At 41.8% G+C, this 18,326-nt stretch overlaps 1 non-coding gene and 1 pseudogene across 1 annotated transcript; both read left to right on the plus strand.

The window, feature by feature from the left end:
* Nucleotides 1-423: 423 nt before the first annotated feature.
* LOC112411743 (olfactory receptor 13C7-like) lies at nucleotides 424-1,385 on the plus strand (annotated as a pseudogene).
* A 14,593-nt stretch (nucleotides 1,386-15,978) lies between these two features.
* Nucleotides 15,979-16,095, plus strand: LOC112411771 (small nucleolar RNA SNORA69). Its single transcript, XR_003005691.1, has one exon. It is a non-coding gene; the product is annotated as a small nucleolar RNA SNORA69 (small nucleolar RNA).
* The last annotated feature ends 2,231 nt before the right edge of the window (nucleotides 16,096-18,326 follow it).

Raw genomic sequence — 18,326 nt, forward strand, 5'->3', positions numbered from 1 at the left:
GTGCCACAACTACTGAAGCCCACGCACCTAAAGCCCATGCTTCGCACCAAGAGGAGCCACTGCAATGAGAAGCCCGCGCACCACAACAAAGAGTAACCCCCACTCGCCGCAACCAGAGGAAGCCTGCGTGCAGCAACAAAGACCCAAGGCAGCCAAAAAAAATTAAAATAAATAAATTTATTTTTAAAAAATCATTTGCCCAGTTTTAAAAATTGTCACCTGCAGGTGAGTTAATCCACATTAACTCTTCATTCTTACTGAAAACAAGTTAAATACTGATCTCTACTATATTTTTTCTAGAGCCCCTTAGACATGACAGAATTCATGGAGCTATTCTCCAGTAGCTCAGCAGGGTGAAGATTTTTGCCCTGCTGCCCAGGCACTTTTTGGAGTCAGAGAGTGCTGAGATTGACCTCAGGCACCATGGACAGGTCCAGTCAGACCTCCCCCCTGGTGGGGTTCATTCTCCTGGGCCTCTCAGCCCACCCAAGGCTGGAGAAAACGTTCTTTGTGCTCATCCTGCTCATGTACCTGGTGACCCTGCTGGGCAACGAGGTCCTCATCCTGGTGACCATCCTGGACTCCCTCCTACAGAATCCCATGTACTTCTTCCTGAGGAACCTCTCCTTCCTGGACATCTGCTACACAACCTCCTCAGTCCCTCTCATCCTTGACGGCTTCCTGACCCTCAGGAAAACCGTCTCTTACTCAACATGTTTTGGGCAAATGTTTCTCTCCTTTACCATGGGAGCCACAGAGTGTGTGCTTCTGGGCATGATGGCGTTTGATCACTATATGGCCATCTGCAACCCCCTGAGGTACCCTGAGGTCATGAGCAAGGCTGCCTACGTGCCCATGGCTGCTGGCTCCTGGGCAGCTGGTATCACCAACTCTGTAGTTCAGACATCCCAGGCTGTGAAGCTGCCCTTCTGTGGGATGACAATGTCATCAACCACTTCACCTGTGAGATCCTGGCTGTCCTGAAGTTGGCCTGTGCTGACATCTCCATCAATATAATCAGTATGGTGTTGGCCAATGTGATCTTCCTGGGCATCCCAGTTCTGTTCATCTTTTTCTCCTGTGTGTTCATCATCGCTACCATCCTGAGGATCCCCTCAGCAGAGGGGAGGAAAAAGGCCTTCTCCACCTGCTCTGCCCACCTCACAGTTGTGCTTATCTTCTATGGGACCATCCTCTTCATGTATGGGAAGTCCGAATCCAAGGACCCCCTGAGGGCAGACAAGCAGGACCTTGCAGACAAGCTCACCTCCCTCTTCTATGGGGTGGTGACCCCCACGTTCAACCCCATCATCTACAGCCTTAGGAACAAGGATGTGCAGGCCGCTGTGAGGGACCTGGTTCATGAGAAACGCCTAACTGAGTGACCGTCACAGATTCTCAGACTGCCAGAGTGCAAGGCCTCCAAACTCCTCCTTGTCCTCGTGGGGGAGTGGTAACCCAGGGAGGTCCTTCGGTTGTCGGTGGCAACAAGAGCCTTTTCATTTCTGGTGCTGCTGATTAGTTTGTTGGCTTCACCCAGAACCATACTATATCATATCGTAGCTTATTTTGCTACCTAAATCTGAAAGCCTCTGATACAAGAATTTGATGAATACCCATAAAAAAGTTATAAATATAGTCAAAAGAGACAAACAGAAATTTTGGTGGTACTGAGACTTTCGAGTATTTTGTTTTTCTCTGTGTAGAACTGTTACCAAAAGTGGGGTCCAGCTACTTGCTGCTCAAAAGCCAATAAAGAGGCAAAGGTAGTGGAAAGGAAAGATTGCTTTATTTTGGAGGCCGGCAACTGGGGTTGGGGTGGGTGGCAGACTCCTGTTCGAAGGCCGATTCCCCCTCCACTGACAATCAGTGGGCAAGAGCTTTTATAGGCAGAGGGAGGGGCTACATGCCGAAACAGCACAGTCAGCTCTGACAGTAGTCTTGAAATTGGTCATGCGGTGGTCTGATCAGTGTCATCTTGATTGTTTTAAGTGCAGTTAGTCTTCAGTTCCAGGGTCAGTTTGTTGCCATTTCTTTTGAGGCCAGTTCAGGGAACTGTGGCAGCTTATGTCATGGCTACAGCCTAGTCATCATGTAGTTAACTTCTTCCACCTGGTGGGGGCTTTAGTATCTACAAAACAGCTCACAGGATATGGCTCCGAATATCATCTATAGCTCTTGAGCAGGAACTAGAGGCCCTTGACTTTGTTTAATGACTAAACTATTATTTTGTCCTTTGCTTCTGCGTTTTTTCATTTCTCTGATTAAATTTATTTTATTTTTTTTTTTACAAATAAAAGGCAGGTGGAGGACATGGGGGAAGGACCATAGGGTCCTGCTCCATTTCAGCACTATTGCTTCCCCTGTTCTGCTTTGGTCTCATCCCGGAGACCTTGGTTCCATCTGATAAATTGGAAAATGACAACTGCCTCAACATACAATAGTGCTCGTTAGCACCATGGCAGACATTCCTCTCGTATGTTAGCACTAGACATAGTGAGGCTTATCTTGAGCTGCCCTTTGTTTTGATCTGATGGACAGTAAGAATATTGTCATGTACCATGTTCTCCTCTTTGCTGTCACTGCAGGGAAGTCAGAGGCAAGTGTGCCACTCCACCGCGGCAGAAGTAGAATGCCGCAGGACAGGGGGCCTGCAGCTCCTACACTAGTGTCCATGCAACCCACATGGCTCATGGATGCCAGTTACATCCAGCACACGCTTCATGAGTATGCCCACACTGAGATGAAACCCCAGAAAGACTGTGGGAAAGCAAATGCAGAAATGTTCTCAACCCTACAACTAATGAGAGCAGCAGTGATGGTCACCCCTTACCTTCTGTGGCACAGGCAAGATGGGCTGTGAGGCCAGTGCCGCTCCCAGAGCTCTCTGTCCATGATTTTCTCCCAAGCTCAAGGAACATATTAAAACAGAAGTGAGATTTACTGTATTATAGTGATGATTTTTAATCCACTTTACATTTTTAAAAGTAAGCGATTGCCAAATTTTGGTCCTTTGAGTTTTGTGAGTATGTAACACATTGTTTCCTCTCTTTCTTTCCTCCCTCTTCCCTCCTGTCCCTTAAACCAGATCCAGGTCCTTGCCTCAGATATGTTTTTGTAGTTGGAAGTACAGTGGAACCATATGGGGGATGGTCCAGAGAACTAAAACAGAATGCCAGAGCTGGCATTCATCAGTTCCCTTCACTTTCTTAAAAGCCTAAGCCCATTAAAGAAACTCATTTAGATGTCCTGAAGTGGAAGGGAAAGATCATCTGTGAGATGAAGGAGGAGAGATTCCTAGAGGCGGGGAGGTGTGGAGGTGTGGAGGTTGGCAGATCCTACTCTGGGTGGGACACATCCCTACACTAAGGCAGTGTCCTAGGGTCTCGGAGAGAGTGGCTGCTTAATGCTCGCACGGAGGACAGCCAACACCAAGCTTTTCGAAGATGTCGGTCTCCCCTCACCAGTGCATGCCTTATTGCCTTAGTGGGGGGTGGCCTCTGTATTTTCCCAGGGTGGTGGGTTCTTTGCTCTCCCCTCAGAAGCCCTTTTTAACATTCACACTCCCTGAACCTTCTCATTTCTTCCTCCACACGCTGCCAAGGCGGCGTCAGCCTCCTCCCCTCATTTAATGTGGACCACTGTCACATCCCAGCTTCATGAACCCAGCGTCCTGCACGTTAGAAGAGCTCCGGCATTCTTGCTGAGTCTTCAGTCCAGAGTCAAGGAGAGCATGTCCACATCAAGACACTGTCCCCATGTAGCCGATATGCCCACACCCTGCTCTCCACTCCAGCACCCTCCAGGTCCACACAGATTCCCCAGGTCCTAGCATCCTTTTGCGGAGTCGCTGTTTCCTCTCAGAGCAGGAACTGTACTGAGGGGAGTCCAGGCTTTATCTCGAGAAGAGTATCTGCCTCAGATGAGATCCCTGCACGGTCTCCAGGCAAGCAGAGGCTGCTCTGTGGCAGCACCAGGGAGGGGACTCAGGGGCTGATTCTGTGGGTCTGGAGGATTCAGAGGAATCTGAGGGCTCTAGATTCTCAGGAGCATCCACCCAGATACCCTGATCCCAGGATGCAGGGTCCCACTTTCCCTGTCAAGGCCCCAACTTTAGCATTGGAAACGTGGCAAGGCTGCACAGTCTCCTTTGTAGCTCTGCCATTTTTACAGTCAAGTCCTAGCCCTGCCTTGTAGCACAATCTGCCTTGTGGGTGCAGGAGATAAGAATCTCTTTAAAAATTGCCATGGATGCCTTCTGGCTTTCATAGCACGCTCTGTGTTTACACTTAGCTTACCTGAGCCTATTTTTCTTCAAGTCTTCTTTTTTTTTTTTTTTTAGTTTAAAACATTTTAATTATTATTTCTTTCTTGGAGTATAATTACTTTACAATGGTGTGTTAGTTTCTGCTTTATAACAGAGTGAATCAGTTATACATATGTTCCCATATCTCTTGCGTCTCCCTCCCTTCCACGCTCCCTGTCCCACCCCTCCAGGCAGTCACAAAGTACCGAGCTGATCTCCCTGTGCTATGCGGCTGCTTCCCACTAGCTATCTACCTTACGTTTGGTAGTGTGTATATGTCCATGCCTTTCTCTAGCTTTGTTTTATAAGGTAGTTAACAAAAGAGGGTCAATTTTACCACCCTTAAAAATACCTCATATTTTCAAAGTACTAGAGCTACTGAATAACTCATGCATCCCCTTCAACCTGTAAAGCATTTCAGCCCCCTGCAGGTGAATGTCTGAATGAGTATGATGCTACAACAGGCCAGGGGTTATCGCCGCTTCACTTACCAACAGAAACGGGGTCCTTGTTGCCGTCTGAGTGGTGAGGGCATGTCTTCTGGGGCTACTCCTGGTAGCAGTTGTCTTGGTTGTGTTCCCCCCAAAGCAGAGCCTGAGGCAAGGACTTGGGAGCAGACAGTTTATTTTGGAGGTGATCTCAGGAAGCTGGCATGAGGGAACAGGAGGAGTGAGATGTGAAAGGAGGAAAAGCCAATATAAGGGTGCATTATTAAGGTGGCTGCTGTGTGCTACAGGGGATCAGTTCTGCTGGAGGGACCCAAAGAGCATGAAGAATGCCTCTCAGAATTGTCTGCGTGAAGGATGGGAGGCTGGTGACTTTATCCCCAGCTACCTTCCCCTACTGGTTGATAGTTCCTCCAAGGTTGTGACAGTTGTGTATTGACGTGTAGCAAATCACCACAATTTAGCAGCTTAAATCAATGCCCATTTATTAGCTCACAGTTCTGTATGTCAGAAATCCAGCATGGCATGACTCGGTTCTTAGGGTATCAAATGGCTGAAATCAAAGTGTCAGCTGGAGTAAGTTCTCATCTGGAGGCTCTGAGGAAAAGTCCACTTTCAAGCTCATTTATGTTGCAAAGTTCAGTTTTTTGCAGCTACAGTCCTGAGGTCCCCATTTCCTTGCTACGTGGCTCCTTCCATCTTCATGTCAGTAATGGTGCATCAAATCCTTTCAGTGCTTTGAACTCTGACTTCCATTTCTGTCACTAGCTAAAGAAAAACTCTCTGCTTTTAAAGGATTCATGATTAGGTCAGGCCCACCTGGATAATCCCCCTATGTTAAGGCCAACTATGTCATGTAGTATAACCCAATCATGGGAGTAAAAGCCGTCATTTTTACAGTCCTGGGGATTATGCAGGGTGTGCACACCAGGGGGAGAGAAAACTTGGGGGCAGCTTAGAATCCTGCCTACCACAGTTGTAACCCCTGTTCTTCTGGACTACACACAGGTGGCTTCCATAGCATTGGAGAAGGCCTGGGGCAGAGAAGCAGAACGATGGATGGTGTTTGAGGTGGGATACTGTTAGCTCAAGGTGAGTCTAACGTGCACAAACTGTCCACCTGAAATCATAGGTGGACTGAGAGATTGGGAAGTGAGATACCGTAGCATTTGCTAATTATGGATAGATCTGTTGAGCCAAGCTCATGTCACATCTTAGAGATGTCATAGAGCCTGCCCTATCCACATTTCCTCTAAAGGGATCTGTTCCAGTTTCAGCCCAGTGACACTACCAGTTATCCTGCAGCCGCAGTTCATTGGACCAGAGCAACTGATCCAAGAGGAGATAACCTATAAATTTGAGGGTAATATACCTGACTGAAGCAAAAGGACGAACTGGGCTAATTAGATTGATCTTTGGGGAACTTGGAATTGGGAAACAGGGAGACTACATCAGTTTAGTGAGACTCAAATCAGAAAGGACCCACCAGAGATTCCTTGAGGTAAGGTTGATGTTATAGCAGTGGGGTGGGATGAAAAAGCTCTGAGTTAGCAGATGAAGCCCATGTAGAAAGTGTCAGGACTTCCCTGGTGGTCCATTGGTTGAGACTCTGCGCTCCCAATGCAGGGGCCCGGGTTCGATCCCTGGTCAGGGAGTGAGGTCTCGCATGCACTAAAGAGCCCACATGCTGGAACTAAGACCCAACGCAGCCAAATTAATTAAAAAAAAGAAAGCGTCTGTCTCATTAATAGAGGAGATTCAGAAGGTGAACCTTTGAATTCTGTTTCTGGGATTCCTGGAGCTGCCTGCTATCAAGAATACTCTCCATCTCTACAATCCTTTCACTTTTCCCTGTTAAGAATCTTATTCTTTGATTTATATGATTCCATAATTGCCCCAAATGCATCTTTATTTAGAACCACCACAGCAATAAAAATTTCCCTGAGCTAGCCTGAGTGGGTCTTGGTTTCTTATAACCAAAAGAGCAAAACTAAGCTAGATCAGGATGAGAGTTATTGAGAGCCAGTTGCTCACAACCAGTCCTGGCCCTAGTTTAGAAACCAGCAGGCTTCTTGGGGAACCCTAGTGGGGAAACCAGGGCTGACCTGTTTGGTCCCAATTAATGCTGGTTCAGTGTGCCCTTGAGAGTTAACTTAGAGTTAACTTTTTTTCCCTATATTTTGGCCATGCCGCGTGGCATGCGGGATCTCAATTCCCCGACCAGGGATCGAACCCGTGCCCCCTGCAGTAGAAGCATGGTGTCTTAATCACTGGACTGCCAGGGAATTCCCTGAGGACCCTGAATATTATAAAGAGGAGATCCTAGGTATTACAAGGAGGAGGAGGAGAGAATGGGGGGATCCATTAACCATCCCAAGTAAATTACTACAACAGCTGCTTCTGTCACACTCTCAGTGTGGCAGGTGGCTGTTCAAAGAAGGTAGATATGAGGCAGGTTTGGCCTCTGTCAGACCACAGAGGCCACCGTAGACTAGGTTGATTCATTTGCTCTTCTTTGTTCCAGTAGAGGAAGTCCCATCCCAGACTACACAGCCAAGAGTACCCTGCCTTTTAGTTCTGCACTGTGTAGTAGTGCAATGACCTTGGCAAGCTCCTTTTCCTATCTGGGCTTCAGTTGTTTTATCTATAAACTGGGAGATATTGCCGTGACTCTGATACGAGAAAACATAAACTCTAGTTTCAAGCATGTTCAGAGAGAAAGAATGTCCAATGCTGTTTGTGCAAAAACAAATGGGCACCTTTTACACAACCAGTCTAGATCAGAAAGGCCTGGGCATGTCTGAAGGCAGAAGGGAATAAAGGCAGATGATGATATAAATGGAGGGAGCAACCTTGGGAGCAGTTGACACAGGTCAGGATAGGAACAGGGGGTGTGTAAATAGAAAAATGGAGGTTCTATGGCTCTCCTCACCCCGAAGATGTTTACTTCTGGAGAATTATTGGTTTGGATGGCCCAGTCATAAATAAACTCTAAACAAATCTATCCCACTTCTGTAGAGCTCCTGTTAGTGCAGGGTGCTGAAAGAAAGCTGGGAAGAATCCATCTCAGTTCCTGCCCTCAAAGGGCTGGAAAGAGGGACAGACACACAAGCACATCCCCGAATAACCAGCACACGGCAGGCAGCCTGTCAGATGTCCTTGTAATTGGCAGAGTGAAAAAAGAATGCAGCGAAAAAGAAGTTAACTCCTCTTAGGCATACATGAGTACAACCAGAGAAAAATGCAACTAGAAACTGATCCTCAGGAAGGCTTCAAGGAAGAAAGAGTATTTGAACTGGCATGAGATTAGTGTCCTTAGAAGAGGCAACAGGGAGCTCTCTTTCTTTCTGCCATGTGAGGACATGGCAAGAAGATGTCTGCAAGCCAAGAAGAGCTCTTACCAAAACCTGAAAATGTTGGCACCCTGATCTCAATATTCCAGCTCCAAAACAGAGAGAAAATAAATTTATGTTGTTCAAGTTTAAAAAAAGAAAAAAAAGAGTATTTGAACTGGACTTTGAAGGATGGGAAGAACCACAGCAAGTGCTTCATAAACGTCCACCTCACTCTGGGTGATCAGCATCTGATGTTTCATCGGCTCTGGGGCGATGAGGAGGCCTCAGATGAATCACTGCCAAAAGCAGTCTATGGGCTATTAAGCACCTTGTTCTGTGTCCACTTGTGTAAGCCTGGGATGGTGAGAACCTCCAGCATGACCCATCAGGTCAAAGGATGAGGCGCCCCCATACACAATCTGTTTGCATGAGGCCTGCCTTATTTTATTGCCCTCTGTCTCACTTATAATACATGGTACACTCAAAACAATATTTTAACTGATTATAAAACAGTAAATCACATGGCTTATATTACTTAATGTTAGTAAAGAGCAAGAAAATAGAAAAACTCAGTTTTTGGTTTTCTGAATATATAGAAGTATTTTTAAAAGCATTTTAAAGTATTTTTTAAAGTTTTAAAAAGTATTTTATAAAGTATTATTATTTTTTTCTTTGCCCGCGCCGTGTGGCATGCAGCATGTGGGATGTGGGATCTTAGTTCCCTGACCAGGGATCAAACCCGTGTCCCCTGCATTGGGAGCGTGGAGTCTTATCCGCTGGACCACCAGGGAAGTCCCTTTATAAAGTATTTTTAAATTTTTATTTAATTGAGCCTAACCAAAATGTCACATTTTATTATTATTAATGCTATGACAGCTATTTCAATACAAGTAAGAAATATAGTACAATCTTAGATAGATATAGTTAGCATTGTTTTTATGTCCTAAGAGAAATGAGTATATGATTATAAGATGAAACAGGAAGAAAAGCCATAGAAGTTGACCAAAAAAATGTTTGCAGGTACCTTTTAAATCTTTTAGAGCAGAAGCAAGAAGAACTACAGACCTGCAGCCTGTGGAACAAAAACCACATTCACAGAAAGATAGAAAAGGCAGAGGGCTATGTACCAGATGAAGGAACAAGATAAAACCCCAGAAAAACAAGTAAATGAAGTGGAGATAGGCAACCTTCCAGAAAAAGAATTCAGAATAATGATAGTAAAGATGATCCAGGACCCCGGAAAAAGAATGGAGGCAAAGATCGAGAAGATGCAAGAAATGTTTAACAAATACCAGAAGAAGTAAAGAACAAACACCTAGAAGAATTAAAGAACAAACAAACAGAGATGAACAATACAATAACTGAAATGAAAAATACACTAGAAGTAATCAATAGCAGAATAACTGAAGCAGAAGAACGGATAAGTGACCTGGAAGACAGAATGATGGAATTCACTGCTGCAGAACAGAAAAAAGAATGAAAAGAAATGAAGACAGCGTAAGAGACATCTGGGACAACATTAAACGCAACAACATTCGCATTATAGGGGTCCCAGAAGGAGAAGAGAGAGAGAAAGGACCCAAGAAAATATTTGAAGAGATTATAGTCGAAAACTTCCCTAACATGGGAAAGGAAATATCCACCCAAGTCCAAGAAATACAGAGAGTCCCAGGTGGGATAAACCCAAGGAGAAACGCGCATGCTACTACAAATGCTAAAGGATCTTCTCTAAGTGGGAAACAGAAGAGGAAAAAAGGACCTACAAAAACAAACCCATAACAATTAAGAAAATGGTCAACACAAATCAAGCCTCAGTAAATTTAAGAAAATTGAAATCATATCAAGCATCTTTTGTGAGCACAGTGCTATCAGATTAGAAATCAATTACAGGGGAAAAAAAGGAAAAAACACAAACACATGGAGGCTAAACAATACGTTACTAGATAACCAAGAGCTCACTGAAGAAGAAATCAAAGAGGAAATAAGAAAATACGTTGAGACAAATGACAGTGAAAACACGACGATCCAAAACCTATGGGATGCAGCAAAAGCAGTTCTAAGTGGGAAGTTTATAGCAATACAAGACTATCTCAAGAAATAAGAAAAATCTCAAATAAACAATCTAACCTTACACCTAAAGGAACTAGAGAAAGAAGAACAAACAAAACCTAAAGTTAGTAGAAGGAAAGAAATCATAAAGATCAGAGCAGAAATAAATGAAATAGAAACAAAGGAAACAGTAGCAGAGATCAATAAAACTAAAAGCTGGTTCTTTGAGAAGATAAGCAAAATTGATAAACCATTAGCCAGACTCATCAAGAAAAAGAGGGAGAGGACTCAAATCAATACAATTAGAAATGAAAAAGGAGAAATTACAACAGACACCACAGAAATACAAAGTATCCTAAGAGATTACTACAAGTATCTCTATGCCAATAAAATGGACAACCTGGAAGAAAGGGACAAATTCTTAGAAAGGTATAATGTTCCAAGACTGAACAAGGAAGAACTAGAAAATATGAACAGACAAATCACAAGTAATGAAATTGAAACTGTGATTTAAAATCTTCCAACAAACAAAAGTCCAGGACCAGATGGCTTCACAGGTGAATTCTATCAAACATTTAGAGACGAGCTAACACCCATCCTTCTCAAACTCTTCTAAAAAATTGCAGAGAAAGGAACACTCCCAAACTCATTCTATGAGGCCACCATCACCCTGATACCAAAACCAGACAAAGATACTGCAAAAAAACAAAATTACAGACCAATATCACTTCTGAATATAGATGCAAAAATCCTCAACAAAATACTAGCAAACAGAATCCAACAACACATTAAAAGGATCATACACCATGATCAAGTGGGATTTATCCTAGGGACGCAAGGATTCTTCAATATATGCTAATCAATCAGTGTGATACACCATATTAACAAACTGAAGAATAAAAACCATATGATCATCTCAATAGATGTAGAAAAAAGCTTTTGACAAAATTCCACACCCGTTTATGATAAAAACTCTCCAGCAAGTGGGCATAGAGGGAACCTACCTCAACTTAATAAAGGCCATATATGACAAACCCACAGCAAACATCATTCTCAATGGTGAAAAACTGAAAACATTTCCTCTAACATTAGGAACAAGGCAAGGATATCCACTCTTGCCACTATTACTAAGCATAGTTTTGGAAGTCCTAGCCATGGCAATCAGAGAAGAAAAAGAAATAAAAGGAATGCAAATTGGAAAAGAAGAAGTAAAGCTGTCACTGTTTACAGATGACATGATACTATACATAGAGAATCCTAAAGATACCACCAGAAAACTACTAGAGCTAATCAATGAATTTGGTAAAGTTTCAGGGTACAAAATTAATGCACATAACTAGTAAGAACCTGATATATAAAAATAAATAAAATATATTAAAAATAAATAAAATAAAATTTAATGCACAGAAATCTTTTGCATTTGTATACACTAATGATGAAAAATCTGAAAGAGAAATTAAGGAAACACTCCCATTTGCCATTGCAACAAAAGGAATAAAATACCTAGGAGTAAACCTACCTAAAATAAATGAGACCTAATGAAACTTAAAAGCTTTTGCACAGCAAAGGAAACCATAAGACGAATAGACACCCCTCAGAATGGGAGAAAGTATTTGCAAATGAATCGACAGAGAATGGATTAATCTCCAAAATATATAAACAGCTCATGCAGCTCAATATTGAAAAAACAAACAACCCAATCAAAAAATGGGCAGAAGACCTAAATAAACATTTCTCCAAAGAAGAAATACAGATGGCCAAGAAGCACATGAAAAGCTGCTCAGCACCACTAATCATTAGAGAAATGCAAATTAAAACTACAATGAAGTATCACCTCACACTAGTTAGAATGGGCATCATGAGAAAATCTACAAACAACAAATGCTGGAGAGGGTGTGGAGAAAAGGGAACCCTCTTGCACTGTTGGTGGGAATGTAAATTGATACAGCCACTATGGAGGACAGTATGGAGGTTCCTTAAAAAACTAAAAATAGAATTACCGTATGACCCAGCAATCCCACTTCTGGTCATATACCCAGAGAAAACCAGAATTCAAAAAGACACATGCACCCTAATGTTCATTGCAGCACTATTTACAATAGCCAGGTCATGGAAGCAACCTAAGTGCCCATCGACAGACAAATGGTTAAAGAAGTAGTGGTACATATATACAATGGAATATTACACAGCCAATAAAAGGAACAAATTGGATCATTTGTAGAGACATGGACGGATGTAGAGACTGTCATACAGAGTGAAGTAAGTCAGAAAGAGAAAAACAAATATCATATACTAATGCATATACGTGGAATCTAGAAAAATGGTACAGATGAACCAGTTTGCAGGGCAGAAATAGAGACACAGATGTAGAGAACAAATGTATAGACACCAAGGGGGGAAAGGGGCGGGGTTGGTGGTGGTGTGATTAATTGGGAGATTGAAATTGATGTATATACACTAATATGCATAAAATGGATAGGTAATAAGAACCTGCTGTATAAAAAAAATAAAATAGGGCTTCCCTGGTGGCACGGTGGTTGAGAGTCTGCCTGCCGATGCAGGGGACACGGGTTCATGCCCCGGTCCGCGAAGATCCCACATGCCGTGGAGCGGCTGGGCCCGTGAGCTATGGCCACTGAGCCTGCGTGTCCAGAGCCTGTGCTCCGCAACGGGAGAGGCCACAACAGTGAAAGGCCCATGTACCGCAAAAAAAAATAAATAAATAAATAATAAAATAAATCTTTTATTTTCAACACTTGGAATCCAGCTGTTATTAAATTCTGTGAAAAATCAACTTTGCTTTCCCATACACACTAATTTTCAAAAAAGGGATAGTAGACATGAAAACTATATAAAGTCTACATATTTGGAACCTATTTGAGTTGAAAAAAATAGAAGTTTGGAATCCATGTTACCTACTAATGTAATTGTACCATCTACAATATCTGTAAAAATTATCTTATTGAAAAATTATCAAAAATTTCTTATTGGGGCTTCCCTGGTGGCGCAGTGGTTGAGAGTCCGCCTGCCGATGCAGGGGACACGGGTTCGGGCCCCGGTCCGGGAAGATCCCACATGCCGCAGAGCGGCTGGGCCCGTGAGCCATGGCCGCTGAGCCTTGCGCGTCCGGAGCCTGTGCTCGGCAACAGGAGAGGCCACAACAGTAAGAGGCCTGCGTACCGCAAAAAAAAAAAAAATTTCTTATTGAAAAAGGATACCATTGAAAATGGTATCTCTTTTAAGAATGATGTATGTATGTGTGTGCATGTATATGTCTCTGTGTGAAGTTTTATTACATAACTGGAATGGAAAAAGATTAATAACAGTGCCTTGATTTATGGCTGCCCCATTTAAGCTTTCTCCCACAGTTTACTAACATAACTCAGTTATTTCCTTCACACAGACCTTTATTCCAGTCAGTCATTCCCCACGTTTTTTGACTTCCTACTGTAAAAAGAATACATGAACAAAACAAAATCTTTAGCAACCACATCTGATGAAACAGTGTCCAAAAATGCTTTCAAATAGTTTCTTTCTACAAAAACAGCCCATGGCATCACAATGCATATTAATCACTATTAAAACTGAGGAAAAGATTTTAAATTGCCCTTTTAAAAAAAGATTTTTTAGTGAATTTTTAAATTGAGGTACAGTTGATTTATAATATTATATAATTTTCAGGTGTAAAACATAGTAATTCACAATTTTTAAAGGTTATACTCCATTTATAGTTATTATAAAATATTGGCCATATTCCCTGTACTGTACAATATATCTTCATAGCTTATTTTATACATAGTAGTTGTACCTCTTAGTCCCCTACCTCTATCTTGCTCCTCCCCTTCCCTCTCCCCACTGGTAACCACTAGTTTGTTCTCTATATCTGTGTGTCTGTTTCTTTTTTGCTCTATTTACTAGTTTGTTTTATTTTTTAAATTCTGCATATAACATACAGTATTTATCTTTCTCTGTCTGACTTATTTCACTGAGCATAATACCCTCCAAGTTCACCCATGTTGTTGCAGATGGCAAAATTTCATTCTTTTTTATGGCTGAGTAGTATTCCATTGTATATATATACCACATCTTCTTTATCCATTCATTCGTTTGTTTGTTTGTTTTTTGAAATATAGTTGATTTACAGTGTTGTGCCAGTCTCTGCTGTACAGCAACATTCATCTGTTGGTGGACACTTAGGTTGCTTCCATATCTTGGCTATTGTAAATAATGCTGCTGTGAACATTGGGGTGCATATATCTTTTTGAATTAGTGTTTTCATTTTCTTCAGATGTATACCCAGGAGTGGAATTGCTAGATTATATGGTAGTTCTGTTTTTAATTTTTTAGGGAACCTCCATACTATTTTCCACAGTGGCTGCACCAGTTTATGTCCCTACCAACAGTGTACAAGGGTCGCTTTTCTTCACATTCTCACTGACATTTATGATTTGTGATCTTTTTGATGATAGCCATTCTGACAAGTGTGAAGTGATATATCATTGTGGTTTTGATTTGCAGTTCTCCAATGATTAGTGATGTTGAGCATCTTTTCACGTGCCTGTTGGCCATCTTAATGTCTTCTTTGGAAAAATGACTATTCAGGTCTTCTGCTCATTTTTTAATCTTGGTTTGTTTGGTTTATTTTTTTTGATGTTGAGTTGTATGAGATGCGTATATTTTTTGGATATTAATCCCTTATCAATCATATTATTTGCAAATATTTTCTCCCATTCAATAGGTTGTCTTTTCATTCTGTCAGTGGTTTCCTTTGCTGTGCAAAAGCTTTTAAGTTTAACTAGGTCCCATTTGTTTAGTTTTGCTTTTGTTTCCTTTGCTTTAGGAGACAGATCCAAGAATATATTGCTACAATTTATGTCAAAGGGTGTTCTGCTTCTGTTTTGTTCTAGGAGTTTTATGGTTTCCAGTCTTACATTTAGGTTTTTAATCCATTTTGAGTTTATTTTTGTATATAGTGTGAGAAAATGTTCTAATTTCATTATTTTAATGTAGCTGTGCAGTTTTCCCAGTACCACTATTGAATACACTATCTTCTCCCATTGTATATTCTCGCCTCCTTTGTCATAGATTAATTGACCATAAATGCATGAGTTTATTTCTAGGCTCTGAATTCTGTTCCATTAATCTGTGTGTCTGTTTTCGTTCCAGTACCCTGCTGTTTTAATTACTGTAGCTTTGTAGTATAGTCTGAAGTCAGGGAGTGTGATACTTCCAGCTCTCTTCTTTCTCAAGATTGTTTTGGCTATTCAGGGTCTTTTGTGTTTCCATGCAAATTTTAAAATTATTTGTTCTAGTTCTGTGAAGAATGCCACTGGTATTTTGATAGGGATTGCACTGAATTTGTAGATTCAATTCAAAACATTTCCTTTAATATCAGGAACAAGACAAGGATGCTCACTCTTGCCACTTTTTTTCAACATAGTATTGGAAGTCCTAGCCACAGCAACCAGATAAGAAAAAGAAATAAAAGGAATCCAAATTGGAAGGGAAGAATAAAACTGGGAAGAATGATACTATACATAAAAAATCCTAAAGACACTACCAAAAAACTACTAGAGCTCATCGGTGAATTCAGTAAAGTTGCATGATATAAAATTAATGTACAGAAATCTGTTGCATTTCTGTACACTAACAATGAACTATCAGAAAGAGAAATTAAGGAAACAGTTCCACTTATGATCACATCAAAAAGAATAAAATACCTAGGAATAAACTTGCCTACGGAGGTAAAAGACCTGTATTCAGAAAACTATAAGACACTGATGAAAGAAATTGAAGGTGACACAAACAGATGGAAAGATATACTATGTTCATGGATTAGAATTAATTTTGTTAAAATAACCATACTACTGACATTATCCTGCTGAAAGAAAATCTGTGTTGATCGTTTTTGATTTTGCCTTTATGGGGGTAAACTCATAACAGATTGACATTTAAAAATCTGAGAAAAAACACCCATACTGCCTGAGACAATCTACAATTCAATATATTGCCCTTTTAAAAAGAAACAGTACATTTGTACAACCCTTGGCTAAGTAATCTGAGGATATTTTAATCCAGCTCTGATTAGTTGAAGAATACAACAAGACCACTATCATGAGCACATCAGTTTTAGCTGTCAGAATAAGGTGTCTCTGATGAGAGGCCATTGTCGTCACCTGTTTTTCTTTGCCCAGCCAACTCCAGCCCCCTTCTTCCAGTTACATAAACATTGTTATAGAAAGGCCAACCATCATATTCCATCCTTCATTCTAGATTCATCATCAGTCTTGTTTGCACTCACAATCCCAGCTCTACCTTTTCTTCAGCTCTACTTCACAATCGATGGGTGTGGTCCATGTTCCTGGGTTCCACATTCAATGCAGAATCCACATAGTTCACAACACAGTCATAGGTTCATTTGTCTTTTCCTTTGGTCGTTCCCATTCGGTAAGCTCTCCTCTTGTACTAAGACTTTGTCTGAATTTATCACTTACACTGTGAAGTTTTAGAAATACGTGCTGGGAAGAGCATCCAAGTTCCTTATACTATTCTTGAGTTAACCAAAATACTTGGTTTCTAGTGTTGTTGGAGATCAGTTATTGCCCAATACAACCAATATCCTCCCACACATCTTTTAGTACTGCTTTTGCTACATTCCATAAGTTTTGGTGTATTGTGTTTTGCTTTTGTTTGTCTTGAGGTATTTTCTAATTTCCTTTTTTATTTTTTCTTTGACCCAGTGGTTGTTCATGAGTGTGTTGTTTTATTTCCACATATTTGAATTTTCCAGTTTTATTTCTGCTATTGATTTCTAGTTTTGATTGCAGTCAAAATAGATGCTTGGCATAATTTCATTCTTCTTAAATTTGTTAAGACTTGTTTTGTGACCTAAGATGTGATATATTCTGGAGAAACTTCCAGGTATACCTGAAAAGAATGTATATTTTGCTGCTCTTAGGTGGAAGTACTGTATTGATAAAAGTTATGGAGGCTGAGAAGTCCCACAGTCTGCTATCTGCATGCTAGAGAACCAGGGAAGCCGAGGTATAATTCACTCAGAGTCTGAAGGCCCGAGAACAAGGAGCTGTGGTGTCTGAGTAAAGAAGTTGATGTTCCAACTTAAGAAGAGCAATACTTGACTTTTAACTCACCTTTCTCAATACAGAGGGTGAGTGCCCTGAAGACTGAGCCAGTGTGCTACTCCTCTACATGTGGATGCCTCCCACCCCATCCTGAAAAATTATTGTCCGCAGAGACAGTCTCTCATGGAGTGCCTCAGGGCTCTGTATCCATTCCTGTCCTGTGTTGTGCTCCTGTCAGTGACTCAGATGAGGAATTGAGCATGCACAGAGGACAGGAAGCTGAAAGGACAGTAACGTACTAGAGGCACAGTGAGGATCCAGAAGGAACACAGCATGTTGCTTCAAGGAGCCTAACCACTCTACGGATGAGTAGTCATCCTGAAATCAAACTCTAACTCTCCTCCCAGAACCACTGCAAAGTCCAGCCTGGGGATGATGGAGCTGCTGCTGCAGCTGAGGGAAAAGGATCTGGGGGCTGAGTGAGCTACAGGATGACTGACCAGAAGGCTCTGGGCTCTGGGTGATGTCTTCATAGGAATACGTTGACCAAAGAAAGGAGAGGAGGACGTGGAAAGGACGGAGGGAGGCAGCAAGAAGAAAACCTCCTCCAGGGCCTTCAGTATAAATTATTTGGGGATATTATCCCAGAACAGTACACAGTTTTGTTTTTTTTTTTTAACAAATTTATTTATTTTTGGCTGTGTTGGGTCTTCGTTGCTGCGCGCAGGCTTTCTCTAGTTGTGCTGAGCTGGGGCTACTCTTCGTTGCAGTGTGCGGGCTTCTCATTGAGGTAGCTTCTCTTGCAGAGCACAGGCTCTAGGTGCATGGGCTTTAGTAGTTGTGGCACACGGCTCAGTAGTTGTGGCTCGCAGGCTCTAGAGCGCAGGCTCAGTAGTTGTGGCACACGGGCTTGGTTGCTCCGTGACATGTGGGATCTTCCTGGACCAGGGCTCGAACCTGTGTCCCTTGCATTGGCAAGCAGATTCTTAACCACTGCACCACCAGGGAAGTCCCAATACACAGTTTCTAAACTGAGTACAACTCACTTTCCAAACTTTAAATGACTTTAGGGACAAAACTGGTCCCAAAAAGGAAACTGAGACTCAAA

The sequence above is a fragment of the Neophocaena asiaeorientalis genome, unplaced genomic scaffold, assembly GCF_003031525.2.
Source record: "Neophocaena asiaeorientalis asiaeorientalis breed wild unplaced genomic scaffold, Neophocaena_asiaeorientalis_V1.1 scaffold449, whole genome shotgun sequence".
NCBI lineage: Eukaryota > Metazoa > Chordata > Mammalia > Artiodactyla > Phocoenidae > Neophocaena > Neophocaena asiaeorientalis.